We start from the raw sequence: 16,014 nt of genomic DNA on the forward strand, positions 1-16,014 counted from the left end.
GTTCTGAGAAAAATTTCTCCATTGAATAACCATAAAGGGAGTAATGTGCCACACAAGCAGTTGACAAGGTTCTTGGCAAAATATGCACTTTGAATATAAGGCCTCCATGGAGGCAGTTAAGGTATGCACCTGATACACTTATACCGATCGATTCTAATACAAAAAGGACTGAAAATCTTTCTCTCCCTCCTTCCCTCCCTCCCTTCTTTCCTTCCTTTCTTCCTTTCTTGATTCATTCATTCCTTCTGCAGAGTGACAGAGAGTTTTCACCTGCTGGTTTACTCCAAATGCCCACTGCAGCTGGATTTGAGCCAGGCTGAAGTCAGGAGCCAGGAATTCCATCCAGGACACCCATGTGCATGGCAGGAATTCAAGCAACCAGGCTGTCACTTGCTGCCTCCCAGGGACATTAGCAGAAAGTTCAGTCAGAAGCAGGAGAACCAAGACTCAAACCAGGAGCTCCAATATGTGATTCAGGCATTCCGAATGGTAGCCTAACGCACTATGTCACGATGCCCACCCCTTATCCTTTTTTTGTAAGATTTATTTTTCATTTATTTGAAAGGCAGGGTTAGAGAGAGAGAAAAAAAAATCTTCCATCCATTTGGTTTGCTCCCCAAATGGCCACAACAGCTAGGCCTGTACCAGTTAGAAGCAAGGAGCCTGGGGCTTCGACTGAGTCTCCCATGTGGGTTCAGGTTCCCAAGGATTTGGGCCATCCTCCCTGCTTTCCCAGGTGCATTAGCAGAGCACTGGATCAGAAGTGGAGCAGAGGCTGACACTGTGGTGTAGCGGGTAAAGCTGCCATCTGCAGTGCTGAAAACCCCATATGTACACCAGTTCAGGACCTAGCTGCTCCACTTCCAATCCAGCTCTCTGCTACGGTCTGGGAAAGCAGCGGAAGATGGCCCAAGTTCTCCTGCCCCTGCGTTGCATGGGAGACATGGAAGAAGCTCCTGGCTCCTGGCTCTGGATCGGCCCAGCTCCATCTGTTGTAGTCATCTGAAGAGTGAACCAGCAGAGGGAAGATATCTCTCTCTCTCTCTCTCTCTCTCTCTCTCTCTCTCTCTCCCTCTCTGCCTTTCAAACAAATCTTTAAAAAAAAAAAAAGTGGAACATCCAGGTCTCAAACCAGTGCCCATATGGGATGCTAGCCTCACAGGTGATGGCTTTACCTGCTATGGTACAGCACCAGTCCCCCGCCCCTTCTTCCTTCTTGATTAGCAAATTCTTTTTTTATTTTTATTTTTATAATTTTATATAAGTTATACAAGTTTCATGTATTTCATACATACAGGAACAGAGTGATACTTCCCAACCTACCCTCCCTACCACCCATGCTCTAGCCCTTCTTCCTCCTCCCTCTCCTAGTCCACTCTTAATTTTTTACAGAGATCTACTTTGTTTACTTAATGATTGTAAAGTTAACCCTACACTAAGTAAAAGAGTTCAAAAAATAGTGTGAAGAAAAAAACACTGTATTCTATTAGCTATGGAAGACACATGTCATGAACATACAGGATATGTAGTTCAAAATCCATGTGGTGATTTTTGGTTCATTTGGTTTCTGTAGCCAAATACCTGTGTTTCAGGGAGGCTTTAGATAGGAAATTTGTAGGGTAACAAGAGCTTTCAGAGCCGACATGTTAAACCATCTCATATGGGTGCCAGTTCAAGTCCAGCTGTTCCACTTCTGATCCTGATCCCTGCTAATGTGCCTGGGAAAGTAGCAGTTCTCTGTAACTCTGCCTTTCCAATAAATAAAATAAATTTTAAGAAAAACTTTCATATTGAAGTCTGTAATTCCTTGCTAGCTGTTTATTTCTCACCAATATAAAATATTCTTTTAAAAACTCTGTAGGAGGATGGGAAGCAGGATACACAGCAGACTCATAGAATGGCAAATGCCCTAAACAGCACTCTGGCCTCAGAATCAGCCCTTAAGGCATTTGGATCTGGCTAAAAAGCCCATGAGAGTATTCAGGCATGGAAAGCCAAGACACTGTGGCAAAAAAAAAATGACCTACATGAAAGATCTCTGTGAGTGAGATCCCAGCGGAAAGAACAGGCCATCAAAGAAGGCAATACCTTTGTCTGAAGGGAGGAGAGAACTTCCACTTTGACTATGGCCTTGTCTAAATAAGATCGGAGTTGGTGAACTCAAGAGGCTTCCATAGCCTTGGCAGCTCATGACAAGAACCTCAGGTGATTACTTACGTCACAAATAGGAGTGTCAATTGTTAAATCAACAATGGGAGTCACTGTGCACTTACTCCCCATGTAGGACCTCTGTCTTTAATGTGTTGTGCTAGGTGAATTAACAGTAAAACTACTACTCAATCAGTACTCTATACTTTGTGTGTTTGTGTGGGTGCAGTCTGTTGAAATCTTTACTTAGTATATACTAAGTTGATGTTCTGCATATAAAGATAATTGAAAATGAATCATGATGAAGATGGGAGAGGGAGCGGAAGATAGGAGGGGTGCGGGTGGGAGGGAAATTATGGGGGGGAGCCTCTATAATCCAAAAATTGTACTTTGGAAATTTATATTTATTAAATAAAAGTTAAAAAAAAAACCCCTGTAGGAGGGCTGGTGCTGTGGAACAGTAGGTTTATCCTTTGCCTGCAGTGCCAGCATCCCATATAGGAGCAGGTTTTAGTCCCAGCTGCTCCATTTCCAATCCAGCTCTCTGCTATGGCCTGAGAAAGCAGTGGAAGATAGCCCAAGTTCTTGGGCTCCTGCACCTACATGGGAGACCCAGAAGAAGTTCCTGGCTCCTGGCATTGGATCAGCCCAGCTCCAGCCATTGCCGCCATGTGGGGAGTGAATCAGAGGATGGAAGTCCTCTCTGTCTCTCTCTCCCACTGTCTGAACTGTACCTCTCAAATAAATAAATAAAACTCTTCAGAAAAAACTCTGTAGGGTACTTCATGAACAATATTTTATTGTAATGATGATTTGAACTACAGGGTTGATTTGCTGCCCACATGACTGATTTTTCTTTGTATTAAACCTGGTTTTGTGCATGATTCCAACAAGTGTATTGAGAGGAAAAGAGTTAATAGGAACAACAGGGATGAGGCAGCTCACATTTTTATGTCACTTAATTTTGTCCTGATGGTCGTATAGATGCAGAAGTGGAGCAAATGCATACTCTCTGGAACCCAATCAGCCTGTACAAAGACTGTCCTGTGTTTAGGATTAGTTTTGGAAGCAGAACAGAGGTGTGTTTTTCATTATGCCACATGGATTTTCGCATTCAAGAGTATAATTACCAAACCCAGCCCTCAAACCACTGCAAAAACATCACATGCTTCTTGCACACATTTTTTTCCTCTTCAAACTGGCACTCAAGCGCCCACCAAGAGCCCTGCCCACAGAAGGGTTAGTTTAAAATTCTTTTCAAACACAGTTGTAGAATGGCTCTCATCCACCAAGTATTACTGGCACTTCAATCATGGGATTATTCTTACATTTCAGATAACTAGGTACTAGGCATTAGAGTGAGACCCTGAGGCACACTGTCCCTGTGTCTAAGGTGCTCTTAGAAGTCCAGTCTACACAAGGTGCCAGAGTCTCTTTCAAACCCATAGTGACTAGTGCTACAAACTTGAACTTGAGAGGATCAGTTCAGCTAGGTGCTTACCTTCCATTTAAAGTTCAGAAATAGTGCAAAGAAATAATAGCAGAAAGGGATAGACGTATTATATTTCTTCTCTGCACAAGAGCCCAGTGAGAAATTCAGAGCTGAGCTCTTTCACATTCTTCCTCCCTCACTGCAGATCCATGGTCCTCCCTCTCATGGCCCGCAGGCCTGGGAACAGCAGTTACTGAGGCTCTCTGAGATCACAGAGCCTGGCCAAAAGCAGCTTTTGATTGAATTGTATTCTAGCAACTTAAGAGACTTAATACAGCTTTTTTAAGAACCTCAGTGAAGAGGAGTGACTGTCAGGGAAAGGGAATAATGTACAGGATAGAATGGAACATATACCACTAATATAATGCAAGATGATTTTAGATGGTAGGAAAGCGAACATTTATTATTTTATAGCTAAGTATTCCATTTAACCAACAGTTCTGATGTGCTAGACGTTATTCCAAATGCCTCACATATAGGATCTTCATAATAGCTCCAGGAAGAAGATGGCAAGACCATCCTTCTCTGTTATAGATAGGAAATTAAAGCACAGAGACATCAAGTGATTTTTTTTTTGGTAGTTTGGGAATTTAAGGTTTAAAGCCTGGATTTGATCCTATCCAGTCCTTCTCAACTAGGGTGACCTAGGACAGTCAAACTTTAATGCTCTATGACTTGCCCCAAATGGTAGAGTTAGAAACATACCAGGGGATTCCAATTCAATCCCATCAAGGTGGCATGTACCAATGCCATCTCACTAGTCCAAGTGATCAATTTCAGTTCACAATTGATCATAATGAAAGGACTAAGAGTCAAAGGGAGCACATAAGCAAGTCTAGTACCTGCTAATACTAACCGATAGAATAAATAAAGGGGAGAGTGATCCAACATGGGAAGTGAGATACTCAGCAGACTCATAGAATGGCAGATGTCCTAAATAGCACTCTGGCCTCAGAATCAGCCCTAAAGGCATTCGGATCTGGCTGAAAAGCCCATGAGAGTATTTCAGGCATGGAAAGCCAAGACACTCTGGCAAAAGATCTCTGTGAGTGAGATCTCAGTGGAAAGAACAGGTCTTCAAAGAAGGAGGTACCTTTCTCTGAAGGGAGGAGAGAACCTCCACTTTGACTATGACCTTGTCTAAACAAGATAAGAGTCGGAGAACTCAGAGGGCTTCCATAGCCTTGGAAACTCATGACTGGAGCATAGGGAGATTACTGATGCCATAGACAGGAGTGTCAATTGGTAAAGTCAACAACAGGAGTCACTGTGCACTTACTCCTCATGTAGGATCTCTGTCCTTAATGTGCTGTGCATTGAAATTTAATGCTATAACGAGTACTCAAACAGTATATTTCACTTTGTGTTTCTATGGGGGTGCAAACTGTTGAAATCTTTACTTAATGCATACTAAACTGATCCTCTGTAAAAAAAAAAAAAAAAAAAAAAAAGAAAAAACTATCAACTCCCAACTTGACTCTCACTGGGATTAAACATGACAATAGGTCTGATCTGATTTCATCATCATTAAAAAAAAATCATCTATTATTTTTCACTTTATGTTTCTGTGTGGGAGCAAACTGTTGAAATCCTTACTTAATGTATACTAAGCTGATCTTCTGTATATTAAGATAATCGAAAATGAATCTTGATGTGAATGGAAGGGGAGAGGGAGTGGGAAAGGGGAGGGTTGTGGGTGGGAGGGACGGTATGGGGGGGAAGCCATTGTAATCCATAAATTGTACTTTGGAAACTTATATTCATTAAATAAATAAAAAAAAAAACTTTAATGCTCTAGATCATGTATTGTGTGTAATGAATTACCTTCTCATAAGTGCACCTACAATGCTATGCTATAAATATAAGGCATTTAGCTATGTAACATCCTTAGATGCATAGGATACATCCTAATAACTTCCAAAAAATAATCCCTCAAATTAATCTAATTTTCTCACATACCCCTGTTGAAAAAATGCACTTGATTTTATCCTGTAAAATGTGTTCTGGTGAAAAAAACCAGACATGAGTAAATGTAAAGACGCACTATGTTCACGAATTCAAAGACTCAATATAGCACAAATGCCCACTCTCTCCTCTATAGGTTTTATGAAATTTCTATTAATATTCTGTCAAGGATTTTGTAAGCTGGACAAGCTTATTCTTAAATTTGTATGGAAAGGCACAAGACTTAGAACAGCTAAAACAAGTTTAAAAAGAAGAGTAAGTTAAGTCTTACTACAAGTCTATGAAAATCAAGACAGCATGGTGTTGGCGGAGGAGTAGACATATAGTTTAAGGGGACAAAAATGGAAACTCCTGAAGAACTCCTCAAAAACACTGCCCGCATTGGCATATGACAAGGTTTCAAGAGCAGTTCAGTGGAGGAAGGATAGCGTTTCAACATTCTTGGTGACAGAACAATTGGACATCACAGGCAGAAAGAAAAAAAGAAAATGAGGGGGAAAGGGAGGGAAAGAAGGGAAGAAGGAGGAAAAGAAAAAATACAAAAAACATAGGTGGAACTGGAGGAAGACAAATATCACATGTTTTCAATTATTTATAGAAGCTAAATTTGACCTCAAAGATGTTGAGACTAGAATAGTGGTTACCAGAATCTTGGAAAGGGGTGATAGAAACAGAACAGTTAACAGTCACAGGGATAGGACTGGATAGGAGGAATAACTTCTAACGCTAACACAGTAAGAACACTGGGGTTGACAACCACAACTGAGGATTCCAAAGTTGCTAATAGTGAGGATTTGGGATGTTTCCAATACAAGGAAATAATAAATTTCTGAGATGATAGATAAGCCAATTACCCTGATCTGATCATTACACCTTATACATATGTATTAAAATTCCACACTGTGCCCCATAAATATGTATAATTATAATAAGATAATTTTAAATTTTAAAAATAAAATAGAATAATTATTCCAAAACACTATTAAAGAATTTCTGGGGAAAAATTTTAAAAGGGAAAAAATATAAAAGAAACATTCTAAACTTTACACCTTATATAAAAATTAACTCAAAAGTCATCACTTTAAAAGAATGCTTAAAAAAAAGTGAAATCAACTTCGAAATACAATGGCTTTGAACAGCCCTTGTCTCGACTGTGAGGAACAGTGTTTTTTTCATACAATTTGTTGAACTCTTCACTTAATATAGAGTTATCTTCTGCATATAAAGTTAATTGAAATTGGGAATAGGAAAGGGAGGAGGAAAAGGGGGTGGGAGTGTGGGTAGGACAGCTGGTACAGTGGGAAGAATCTTTATGTTCCTAAAGTTGTATTTATGAAATGCATGAAGTTTGTATTCCTTAAATAGAAGGTTGCTTTAGGGGAAAAAATGAAAAACAAAATAAAAAAGGATAATTTAAAAAGCCACCATTTTTAGAAAAATAAACAGGAGAAAATTTTCAGTACTTATATTTCAAAGTTATTAAATTTGACATCAAAATCAAACTTGATAAAAAGAAAAAATTTAATTATGCCTTATCAAAATTGAAAACTTACTTCCTTTGCTCTCTAAAAGATCCTGTGAAAATAATGAAAGGACAAACCACAGGCTGGGAAAAAAATATTTTCAAAACACATACCTGTCATACTAGTCAGCTTTTTATTATTTTATTATTTTAAAATATCTGAGAGGAGCTTCTTGTGAAGGAAGAAAGTTTATTTTGGCTCACAGTTTGGAAGCTTCATAGACCAAGATCCAGCATCCCCAATTGGTTCAGGTGTTTGGTGAGGCCAGGGGATGGTGGAGGTATGGTCACATGCTGTGCCAGAAGCACACCCAGTTTATATTCAGTCTCTTGAGAATACTACCTTCCAAGGCCTAACCCCCAAAGACCTAAAGACCTCCCAGTAGGCCCACTCCTCAGACATCTTAAGTAGATCAAGTTTCCACCCTTAATCCATTAACATTAACCCTTAACATAACACTTTGGGGTTTAAATGTCTCCATGAGCCAAATCCTGCTCAAACAATATTCTACCTATGGCTCTCCAAAACTCATGTCCTTCTTCCTTGCCACATACAATCATTGTGACCCCAAAGTCTCAAAGTCATCACTCAGTCCAAAATTATTTTAGAAGTCAAAGTCCATGTTATCTGAAGTTCAAACTGCCTTAACTGTGAACTCCTGTACAATCAAAAACAAGTGACATACTTCCCAGATAGCGTGACCAGACAGGCACAAGGTAAGCATTCTATTCCAAAATAGTGAAGAAGGAAAATAGAAAGGATTAATCGACCCAGAGCAAGACCAAAACCCGGCAGAGCAAACATTCCGTCCTAGTTCTGTGTCCAATATCCTGGCATACTGTGTTGGGTGCTGGTCGAGAAGTTTCATGTGAAATACATAAAGTATTCCCAAAATCTGACAGATTTTATGGGTTTTGTTAAAAACTTTATAATTAGAAAGTAGACAAAAGTAGACAAGAGACATATTTTACTAAAAAGCGTGTACAGATAACAAAGACAGGAAAAAATGTTCATTATCATTCATTATTAGGGAAATTGAAGCCACAATGAGTTCACTACACACAATTAAAATAGCTAAAATAAAAATAATGTAATGATAACACCAAGAGCAGGAGAAGATGTGGAGAAATTGGCTCACTCATATATTGTTGGTGGGAATATAAAAGAGTATACCCTCTCTGGAAAACAGTATGACATTTTCTTAAGATAAAATATGATAATCATATGAGCCAGAAATTGCATGGCTGGGATTTTGTCCCAGAGAAGAAAAAACTTATGTTCACAGAAAAACTCATAAACAAATGCTCCAAAACTCAAATATTCTTCAATTTGTAAATGGTTAAACTGTAGTAAATTCATCCTATGGAATAATACTCAGTAGTGTGAAGTATCAAACTATTGATACATCAAGAACTTGAATGGATCTCAAATTATTCCAAGTGAAAAAAGTCAATCTCAAAAGACTCTATGATTTTATTTATATAATATTCTCAAATGACAAAAATAGACACAAGAATAGATTGATTAAAAGGGTAAAAGAAAGTAGAGGAGAGAGGTGGCTATGACTATAAAAGGATGACAAAAGATCTGTCAGTTCTAACTGTTCTATTTCTTGATATGGTGGATATCACATGTATTTGCCCATATGCTAAAATTGCACAGAACTAAATAGACTCAAATATTGAATGCAGGCCAAACTGGTAGATGGTATCAATGGCAATTTTCTGTTTAGCACTTGGTGTTACCTCTCTGTTTTGTTTTTGTTCATTTAGTCATCCTAATAGCTGAGTATCTCATGGTTTTAATTTACATTTCTCTAATGATTAATGATAATGATCATCTTTTCATGTGCTTATTTGCCAATTATATGTCATCCCTGATGAAGGTCTTCTCAAATATTTTGCCCCTTTGTAATTAATAATTAGTTATTTATACATTATAATTAATTATGTATTATTATATTTATATATTTAATATATTTATATTTTAAATATTTATTATATTTTATATATTATATAATATACAAATGTATTATAATTAATTATATTCACATTTTTTTTATCTTTTATTTAATGAATATAAATTTCCAAAGTACGACTCATGGGTTACAATGGCTTCCCCCCCCATACCGTCCCTCCCACCCACAACCCTCCCCTTTCCCACTCCCTCTCCCCTTCCATTCACATCAAGATTCATTTTCGATTATCTTAATATACAGAAGATCAGCTTAGTATACATTAAGTAAGGATTTCAACAGTTTGCTCCCACACAGAAACATAAAGTGAAAAATAATAGATGATTTTTTTTAAATGATGATGAAATCAGATCAGACCTATTGTCATGTTTAATCCCAGTGAGAGTCAAGTTGGGAATTGATAATTTCTTTTTTTTTTTTTTTTACAGAGGATCAGTTTAGTGTACATTAAGTAAAGATTTCAATCGTTTGCACCCCCATAGAAACACAAAGTGAAATATACTGTCTGAGTGCTCGTTATAGCATTAAACCTCAGTGTACAGCACATTAAGGACAGAGATCCTACATGAGGAGTAAGTGCACAGTGACTCCTGTTGTTGACTTTACAAATTGACACTCCTGTTTATGGCATCAGTAATCTCCCTATGCACCAGTCATGAGTTTCCAAGGCTATGGAAGCCCCTTGAGTTCTCCGATTCTTATCTTGTTTAGACACGGTCATAGTCAAAGTGGAGGTTCTCTCCTCCCTTCAGAGAAAGGCACCTCCCTCTTTGAAGACCTGTTCTTTCCACTGGGATCTCACTCACAGAGATCTTTTTGCCAGAGTGTCTTGGCTTTCCATGCCTGAAATACTCTCATGGGCTTTTCAGCCAGATCCGAGTGCCTTTAGGGCTGATTCTGAGGCCAGAGTGCTATTTAGGACATCCGCCATTCTATGAGTCTGCTGAATATCTCACTTCCCATGTTGGATCACTCTCCCCTTTATTTATTCTATCGGTTAGTGTTAGCAGATACTAGACTTGTTTATGTGCTCCCTTTGACTCTTAGTCCTTTCATTATGATCAATTGTGAACTGAAATTGATCACTTGGACTAGTGAGATGGCATTGGTACATGCCACCTTGATGGGATTGAATTGGAATCCCCTGGTATGTTTCCAACTCTACCAATTGGGGCAAGTCAGCCCGAGCATGCCCCAAATTATACATCTCTTCCCTCTCTTATTCCCACTCTTATGTTTAACAGGGGTCACATTTCAGTTAATTTTCAACACTTAAGAATAACTGTGTATTAATTACAGAATTAAACCAGTCATATTAAGTAGAACAGACAAAAAAAAAATACTATGAGGGATAATGTATTAAGTTGTCCATTAGCAGTCAGGGCTATGCTGATCAAGTCACCATTTCTCATAGTGTCCATTTCACTTCAGGAGGTTTCCTTTTTGGTGTTCAGTCAGTTGTCACCGATCAGGGAGAACATATGGTATTTGTCCCTTTGGGACTGGCTTACTTCACTCAGCATGATGTGTTCCAGATTCCTCCATTTTGTTGCAAATGACTGGATTTCGTTGTTTCTTACTGCGGTATAGTATTCTAACGAATACATATCCCATAATTTCTTTATCCAGTCTACCATTGATGGGCATTTAGGTTGGTTCCAGGTCTTGGCTATTTAAGAGGGTTTTTTTTTTTTTGACAGATAGAGTGGACAGTGAGAGAGAGAGACAGAGAGAAAGGTCTTCCTTTGCCGTTGGTTCACCCCACAATGGCCACTGCAGCCAGCCCACCGCGCCGATCCGAAGCCAGGAACCAGGTGCTTCTCCTGGTCTCCCATGGGGTGCAGGGCCCAAGGACTTGGGCCATCCTCCACTGCACTCCCTGGCCACAGCAGAAAGCTGGACAGGAAGAGGAGCAACAGGAACAGAATCCGGCGCCCCGACCGGGACTAGAACCCGGTGTGCCAGCGCCGCAGGCAGAAAATTAGCCTATTGAGCCGCGGTGTCAGCCAAGAGGTTTTTTTAAAATATATTCTGAGCACACCTCTATCATGTGATTTGCAAATATGTTCTTGTTTGGGTGTTATCTCTTCATTCTGATATGTATAGTGTGAAATAAGGGTCTTGGTTTTTGTTATTTGGATTGCTCATGGATTTTCAGTTGCCTTTGCACCAGATGTTGAGGAGACTACCCTTTTCTTGTTTCACTTTTGTTGAAAAACAATGCATCATAAATCTAAGGGTTTCAACTCCATTGACCTAGATATTTATTCATAAGAGTACCTTGAATATTGTAACTGTGTGAGTTTTGAAGTCATGTAGTGTAAGTCCTCCAACCTTCTTCATTTTCAATATTATTTTGGTTTTTGGTTATTTTAAGTCCTTCTTATCTCCATGTAAGTTACAGGATTCACTTGACAATTTCTTTTTTTTTTTTTAAGAATTATTTTATTTATTTGAAAGACAGATAGGTAGAGCCAGACAGAGAGAGAGAGGTCTTCCATTCCACTGGTTCACTCTCCAAATGACCACAATGGCCAGAGCTGAGCTGATCCGAAGCCAAGAGCCACCAAGAGCTTCTTCTGGGTCTACCATGTGGGTGCAAGGGCCCAGGGACATGGGCCATCTTTCACTGCTTTCCCAGGCCATAGCAGAGAACTGATCAGAAGAGGAGCAGCGGGACTTAATCCGGCTCCCATATGGGGTGCTGGCACTGCAGACTGGGGCTTTAACCTGCTGCGCCACAGCGCCAGCCCCTCACTTGGCAGTTTCTACAAAAGTAAGCCTGCGGAGCATTTATAGGGAGCGTGTAGAATCTATGCATCCATCTTCAATGAATTGCCATCTTAATCGTATCTCATGGGCATGTAATACCTCTCTAATTATTTACATCTTCTTTAATTTTTCTCGGTGAAGTTTTGTAGTTTTTCTTATACATTGCTAAATTTGTTCCTAATATTTTAATCTTTTGGTGCTATTATGATGTTCCTTAATTTTCAGATTGTTGAATTTTTATATTTACATTGTATGTGATGACTTTGCTAATCTTTCTTATTTGCTGATAGTTTTTTGTGAATTTTCTAAGATTTGCTACTTGAAGGATCACATTATAAATGAAGGCAGCTTTACTTCTTTCTAATCTGTATGCTTTGAATTTCTTTTTCTTTCCCTATTAGACTGGCTAGACTCTCTAGCTTATTACTGAATTAAACAGTAAGACTGAAAATCCTTGCCTTATTATTGCTATGAGAAAAATCATTCAGCCTGTCATCATTAGATACAATGGCAACTGTAGGTTTCTCAGACATGTCTTTATTTGGTTAAGGAAGTTTTCTCCTATTCCCTGTTTGCCTGTAATTAAGAGAGAGCACCCAGTACTGCTGCATGCCATGAGTCGTAGGTGTGAATATACTGCCCAGCTGCCCTGTGGTCTTCCTTAGTTCAGTTTACCTGATTAGCTGCTTCTCCCCATCACTGTGTAGTTCGCATTTTTCTCCATAGGTCAGCACCTGCAATTATTTCTTTCAGCCCTGTTTCATTATCTATTGCTGCAAAGTGAGCCACCTCAAAATGTGGTGGTTTAAAACAACATAAATATTTAACTTACTGATGCATTGGCAATTTTGGGATGACATGGTGGAGACATCTCCTCTTTGAGGCTCAGCTATGATGCTTCAATGGATGGGGGCTGGAATATCTGGGAGCAAGCCAGGTTTCCCTCTTCCCTCCAGCCACACATGTGCCTAGCTCAGGCTTTTTCACAGCACGTTGGTCTTTTTCTGTGTGGACCAGCTTCTCTCAACACCAGTATTTACAGAGTCTGTGGTGACTCCAAGCCTGCCTATGACCTAAGCTCTAGAAGTCCTAGAACTTGACTTGTGTTGCATTTTATTGGTCAAGCAAGTTACAAAGGCATTCTAGAGTCTTTCAGTGAGAGGAATAACACAGAATGTGCAGCTATCTTTTATTTGTCTAAGCCCCTTTCACATAATTAACTTGACTTTTAAAATATTAAATGCTAGTTAATATAATAATTTTATTTAGCAGGAACATTGCGTAACTTTTAGTTATCCTAGAATATTCATTTTACATTGTACTGTTAGCAATTTAGGTAATGCTCTCATAATCAAATTTCATAGAATTGGAGTCATTTGCCCCTAACTCTATTTTCTCTACAAACCCTGTGGTCTTAAGAGCAACATTTCAGGCCGGCGCCGTGGCTCACTAGGCTAATCCTCTGCCTTGCGGCGCCGGCACACCGGGTTCTAGTCCTGGTCGGGGTGCCAGATTCTGTCCCGGTTGCCCCTCTTCCAGGCCAGCTCTCTGCTGTGGCCCAGGAGTGCAGTGGAGGATGGCCCAAGTCCTTGGGCCCTGCACCCCATGGGAGACCAGGAGAAGTACCTGGCTCCTGCCATCGGATCAGCGCTGGCCGCGGCGGCCATTGGAGAGTGAACCAACGGCAAAGGAAGACCTTTCTTTCTGTCTCTCTGTGTCTCTCTCTCACTGTCCACTCTGCCTGTCAAAAAAAAAAAAAAGCTTATTTATTTATTTGAAATGCAGAGTGACAGAAAGAGAGAGAGAGAAAGACTCCATCCACCATTCACTCTCTAAATGGCAGCCATGGCAGGGTTGGTCCAGGCTGAAACCAGGAGCCCAGAACTTTATCTGGGTCTCCCATGTGAGAAGCAGGTGCCCAAGTAATTGAGCCATCCTCTGCTGCCTTCCCAGGAGCAGTAACAGGGAGCTGGATTGGAAGCAGAAAAGCCAGGACTTGAACTTGTGCTCCAGCATGGGATGCCAGGGTTGCACGTGGCAGCTTAGCTCACAATGCCACAAAGCCAGCCCCCCTAAACCCAGCACTTGGTGAGAAGCCCCAGGCTCCCGTTTTACTCCTTGATCCACCGCAGAAGCATATTGTTGCATCAGACAACACTCACTCTTGCGCAGAAGCTGCCAGAATGTGGCAATTGCAAAATCGATCTGTGGTTAAGATGGAGGCTGACTCTGAGATGAAATGGGGAAGTGACTTTTCAGATTATCGGTGTTGCTTTTTTTTAATGTAGTGCCTTATTACATATGTGGCATGTCATAGGACTGAGCATAAGCTTAGCTGAAGACATGTAAAGCATTTTAGCTGGCTTGATGCCAGAGGAATGTGCATGCATGCATACGTGTGTGTGTGTGTGTGTGTGTGTGTCTGGCTGGCTGACTGGTTTGTCATTCAGAAGCTCTGCTGAATTCTTTCCATGCCTTGCTGTGTCCTCACCACCCCTTGTGGAGTAGCTTTCAAAAAACAGAAACACTGTAAGGAAACCAAATACCAAGTACAACCAAAGCAAAGATGTTGAGTTTTCTTCCAGTCACATTCTCTGTGGAAATAAAAACACATGCACACACATGTGCATGCACACACCCCGGCTCCTGCTCACAGACAAACGTGGCACTCAGCACGTGATCCCTGCTGCTAAAGGGTGGGTCCCAGCACCAGATCCTTGACTTAAATCCCATTCAAGATAAGAACATTCGCCAAAATACTAAACAAAACTGAAAAAATTAAAAGCACCAGTGACACAAAAGTCATGAAACTTTATGGTCATGGGCCAGATTTCAACAAAAATTTCTTGACAATGTGCCATCTATTAAGCACCAAGGAGGAATTAGGAAAGAAATAATATCATTCACTTCCTCCCATCCAGATACTTGGGCCTATCCAATACTTGCATGTTGGGGTTTCTCTCCTCCAAGCCCTCAGTAACTGCTGTAGAATTTGTCATCCCAAGTAATGTCTAGTCTCATACGCATCAGCACTTCCTCTGTGCCGCCTCTTCCATGGAGCCTCCTAATGCTTCTCCCTTTGGCTCACCCACCCCACACTCCATACCATCTATTCTCCATACAGCAGCCAGAACAACCTTTTCAAAAATTCAAATGGATTGCTCCTCTCCAATAGCTCTTTATCAGCGTTGAGAATAAAGTCCAGTCCTTCCCACGGTCCTCAGGTCCCTGCTTCTCTCTCCTACCTCACTTCCTTATAATTTCCTCCTCCTCAAAATACTGTATTTATTCACTCATTCATTCATTTATCTGAAGGTGGGGGGAGGAGAGAGCAAAGAAAGAGATCTCATCTGCTGGTTTACTTCCCAAATGCCTGCAACAGCTGAAGCTGGGTTGGGCTGAAACCAAGAGCCAGGAGCCAGGAACTCCATCCAGGTCTCCCATGTGGGTTGCATGGTTCCAGTTACATGAACCATCACGACTGCATCCCAGGGTGCATGTTAACAGTTAGCTGGATGGGAAGCAGAGGCGACTCAACTCCAGGCATTCTGATATGAGATAAGGGTGTAGCAAGCAGCACTGTAGCCTCTGCACCTTAACCGCTACAAAAACACCCACCCCTGTGTACGCTCCCTCCTCCAGTCATGCTGACCTGCTCAGTACATTAGAAACGTACGGAGTTTATGCCCAGCTCAAGTCCGCTGCAACTGCTCTTTCTTCTGCTTGGATTCATCCTCCTTCCCCAGTTCTCACGTTTGCTTCCAGATAGTCACTTGATTTGGGGTTTTGCTCAAATGTCACTTTCCTCAGACATGACCTTAAATATATAACAGCAGATATTTCAACTCCTCACTCTGTCTTCTCTTCAAGAAATTTGTCCTCCTAGCTCATGTTAATAACCCACATTTTGTTCAATATGTATCTTTGTTTCTGTTTTATTCCCCCAGTAAAAATAAATTCCAGGTGGTTTGTCCATCTTGTTAATTGCTCCCATCCTGGTGTCTAGAACAAAGCCTGTCATGTAGTAAATACATAACAAATATTTGCTGAATGAAGGAAAGCCTATCCTGGAAGAGTTCCTGTCCCATCTTAAGAGGCAAACTTGGAAACAACTGTGGTCCCACCTTAGGATGGTGTTG

This window comes from Oryctolagus cuniculus, chromosome 3 (genome assembly GCF_051225735.1).
Source record: "Oryctolagus cuniculus isolate XC-2025 breed Fujian yellow rabbit chromosome 3, ASM5122573v1, whole genome shotgun sequence".
Taxonomy (NCBI): domain Eukaryota; kingdom Metazoa; phylum Chordata; class Mammalia; order Lagomorpha; family Leporidae; genus Oryctolagus; species Oryctolagus cuniculus.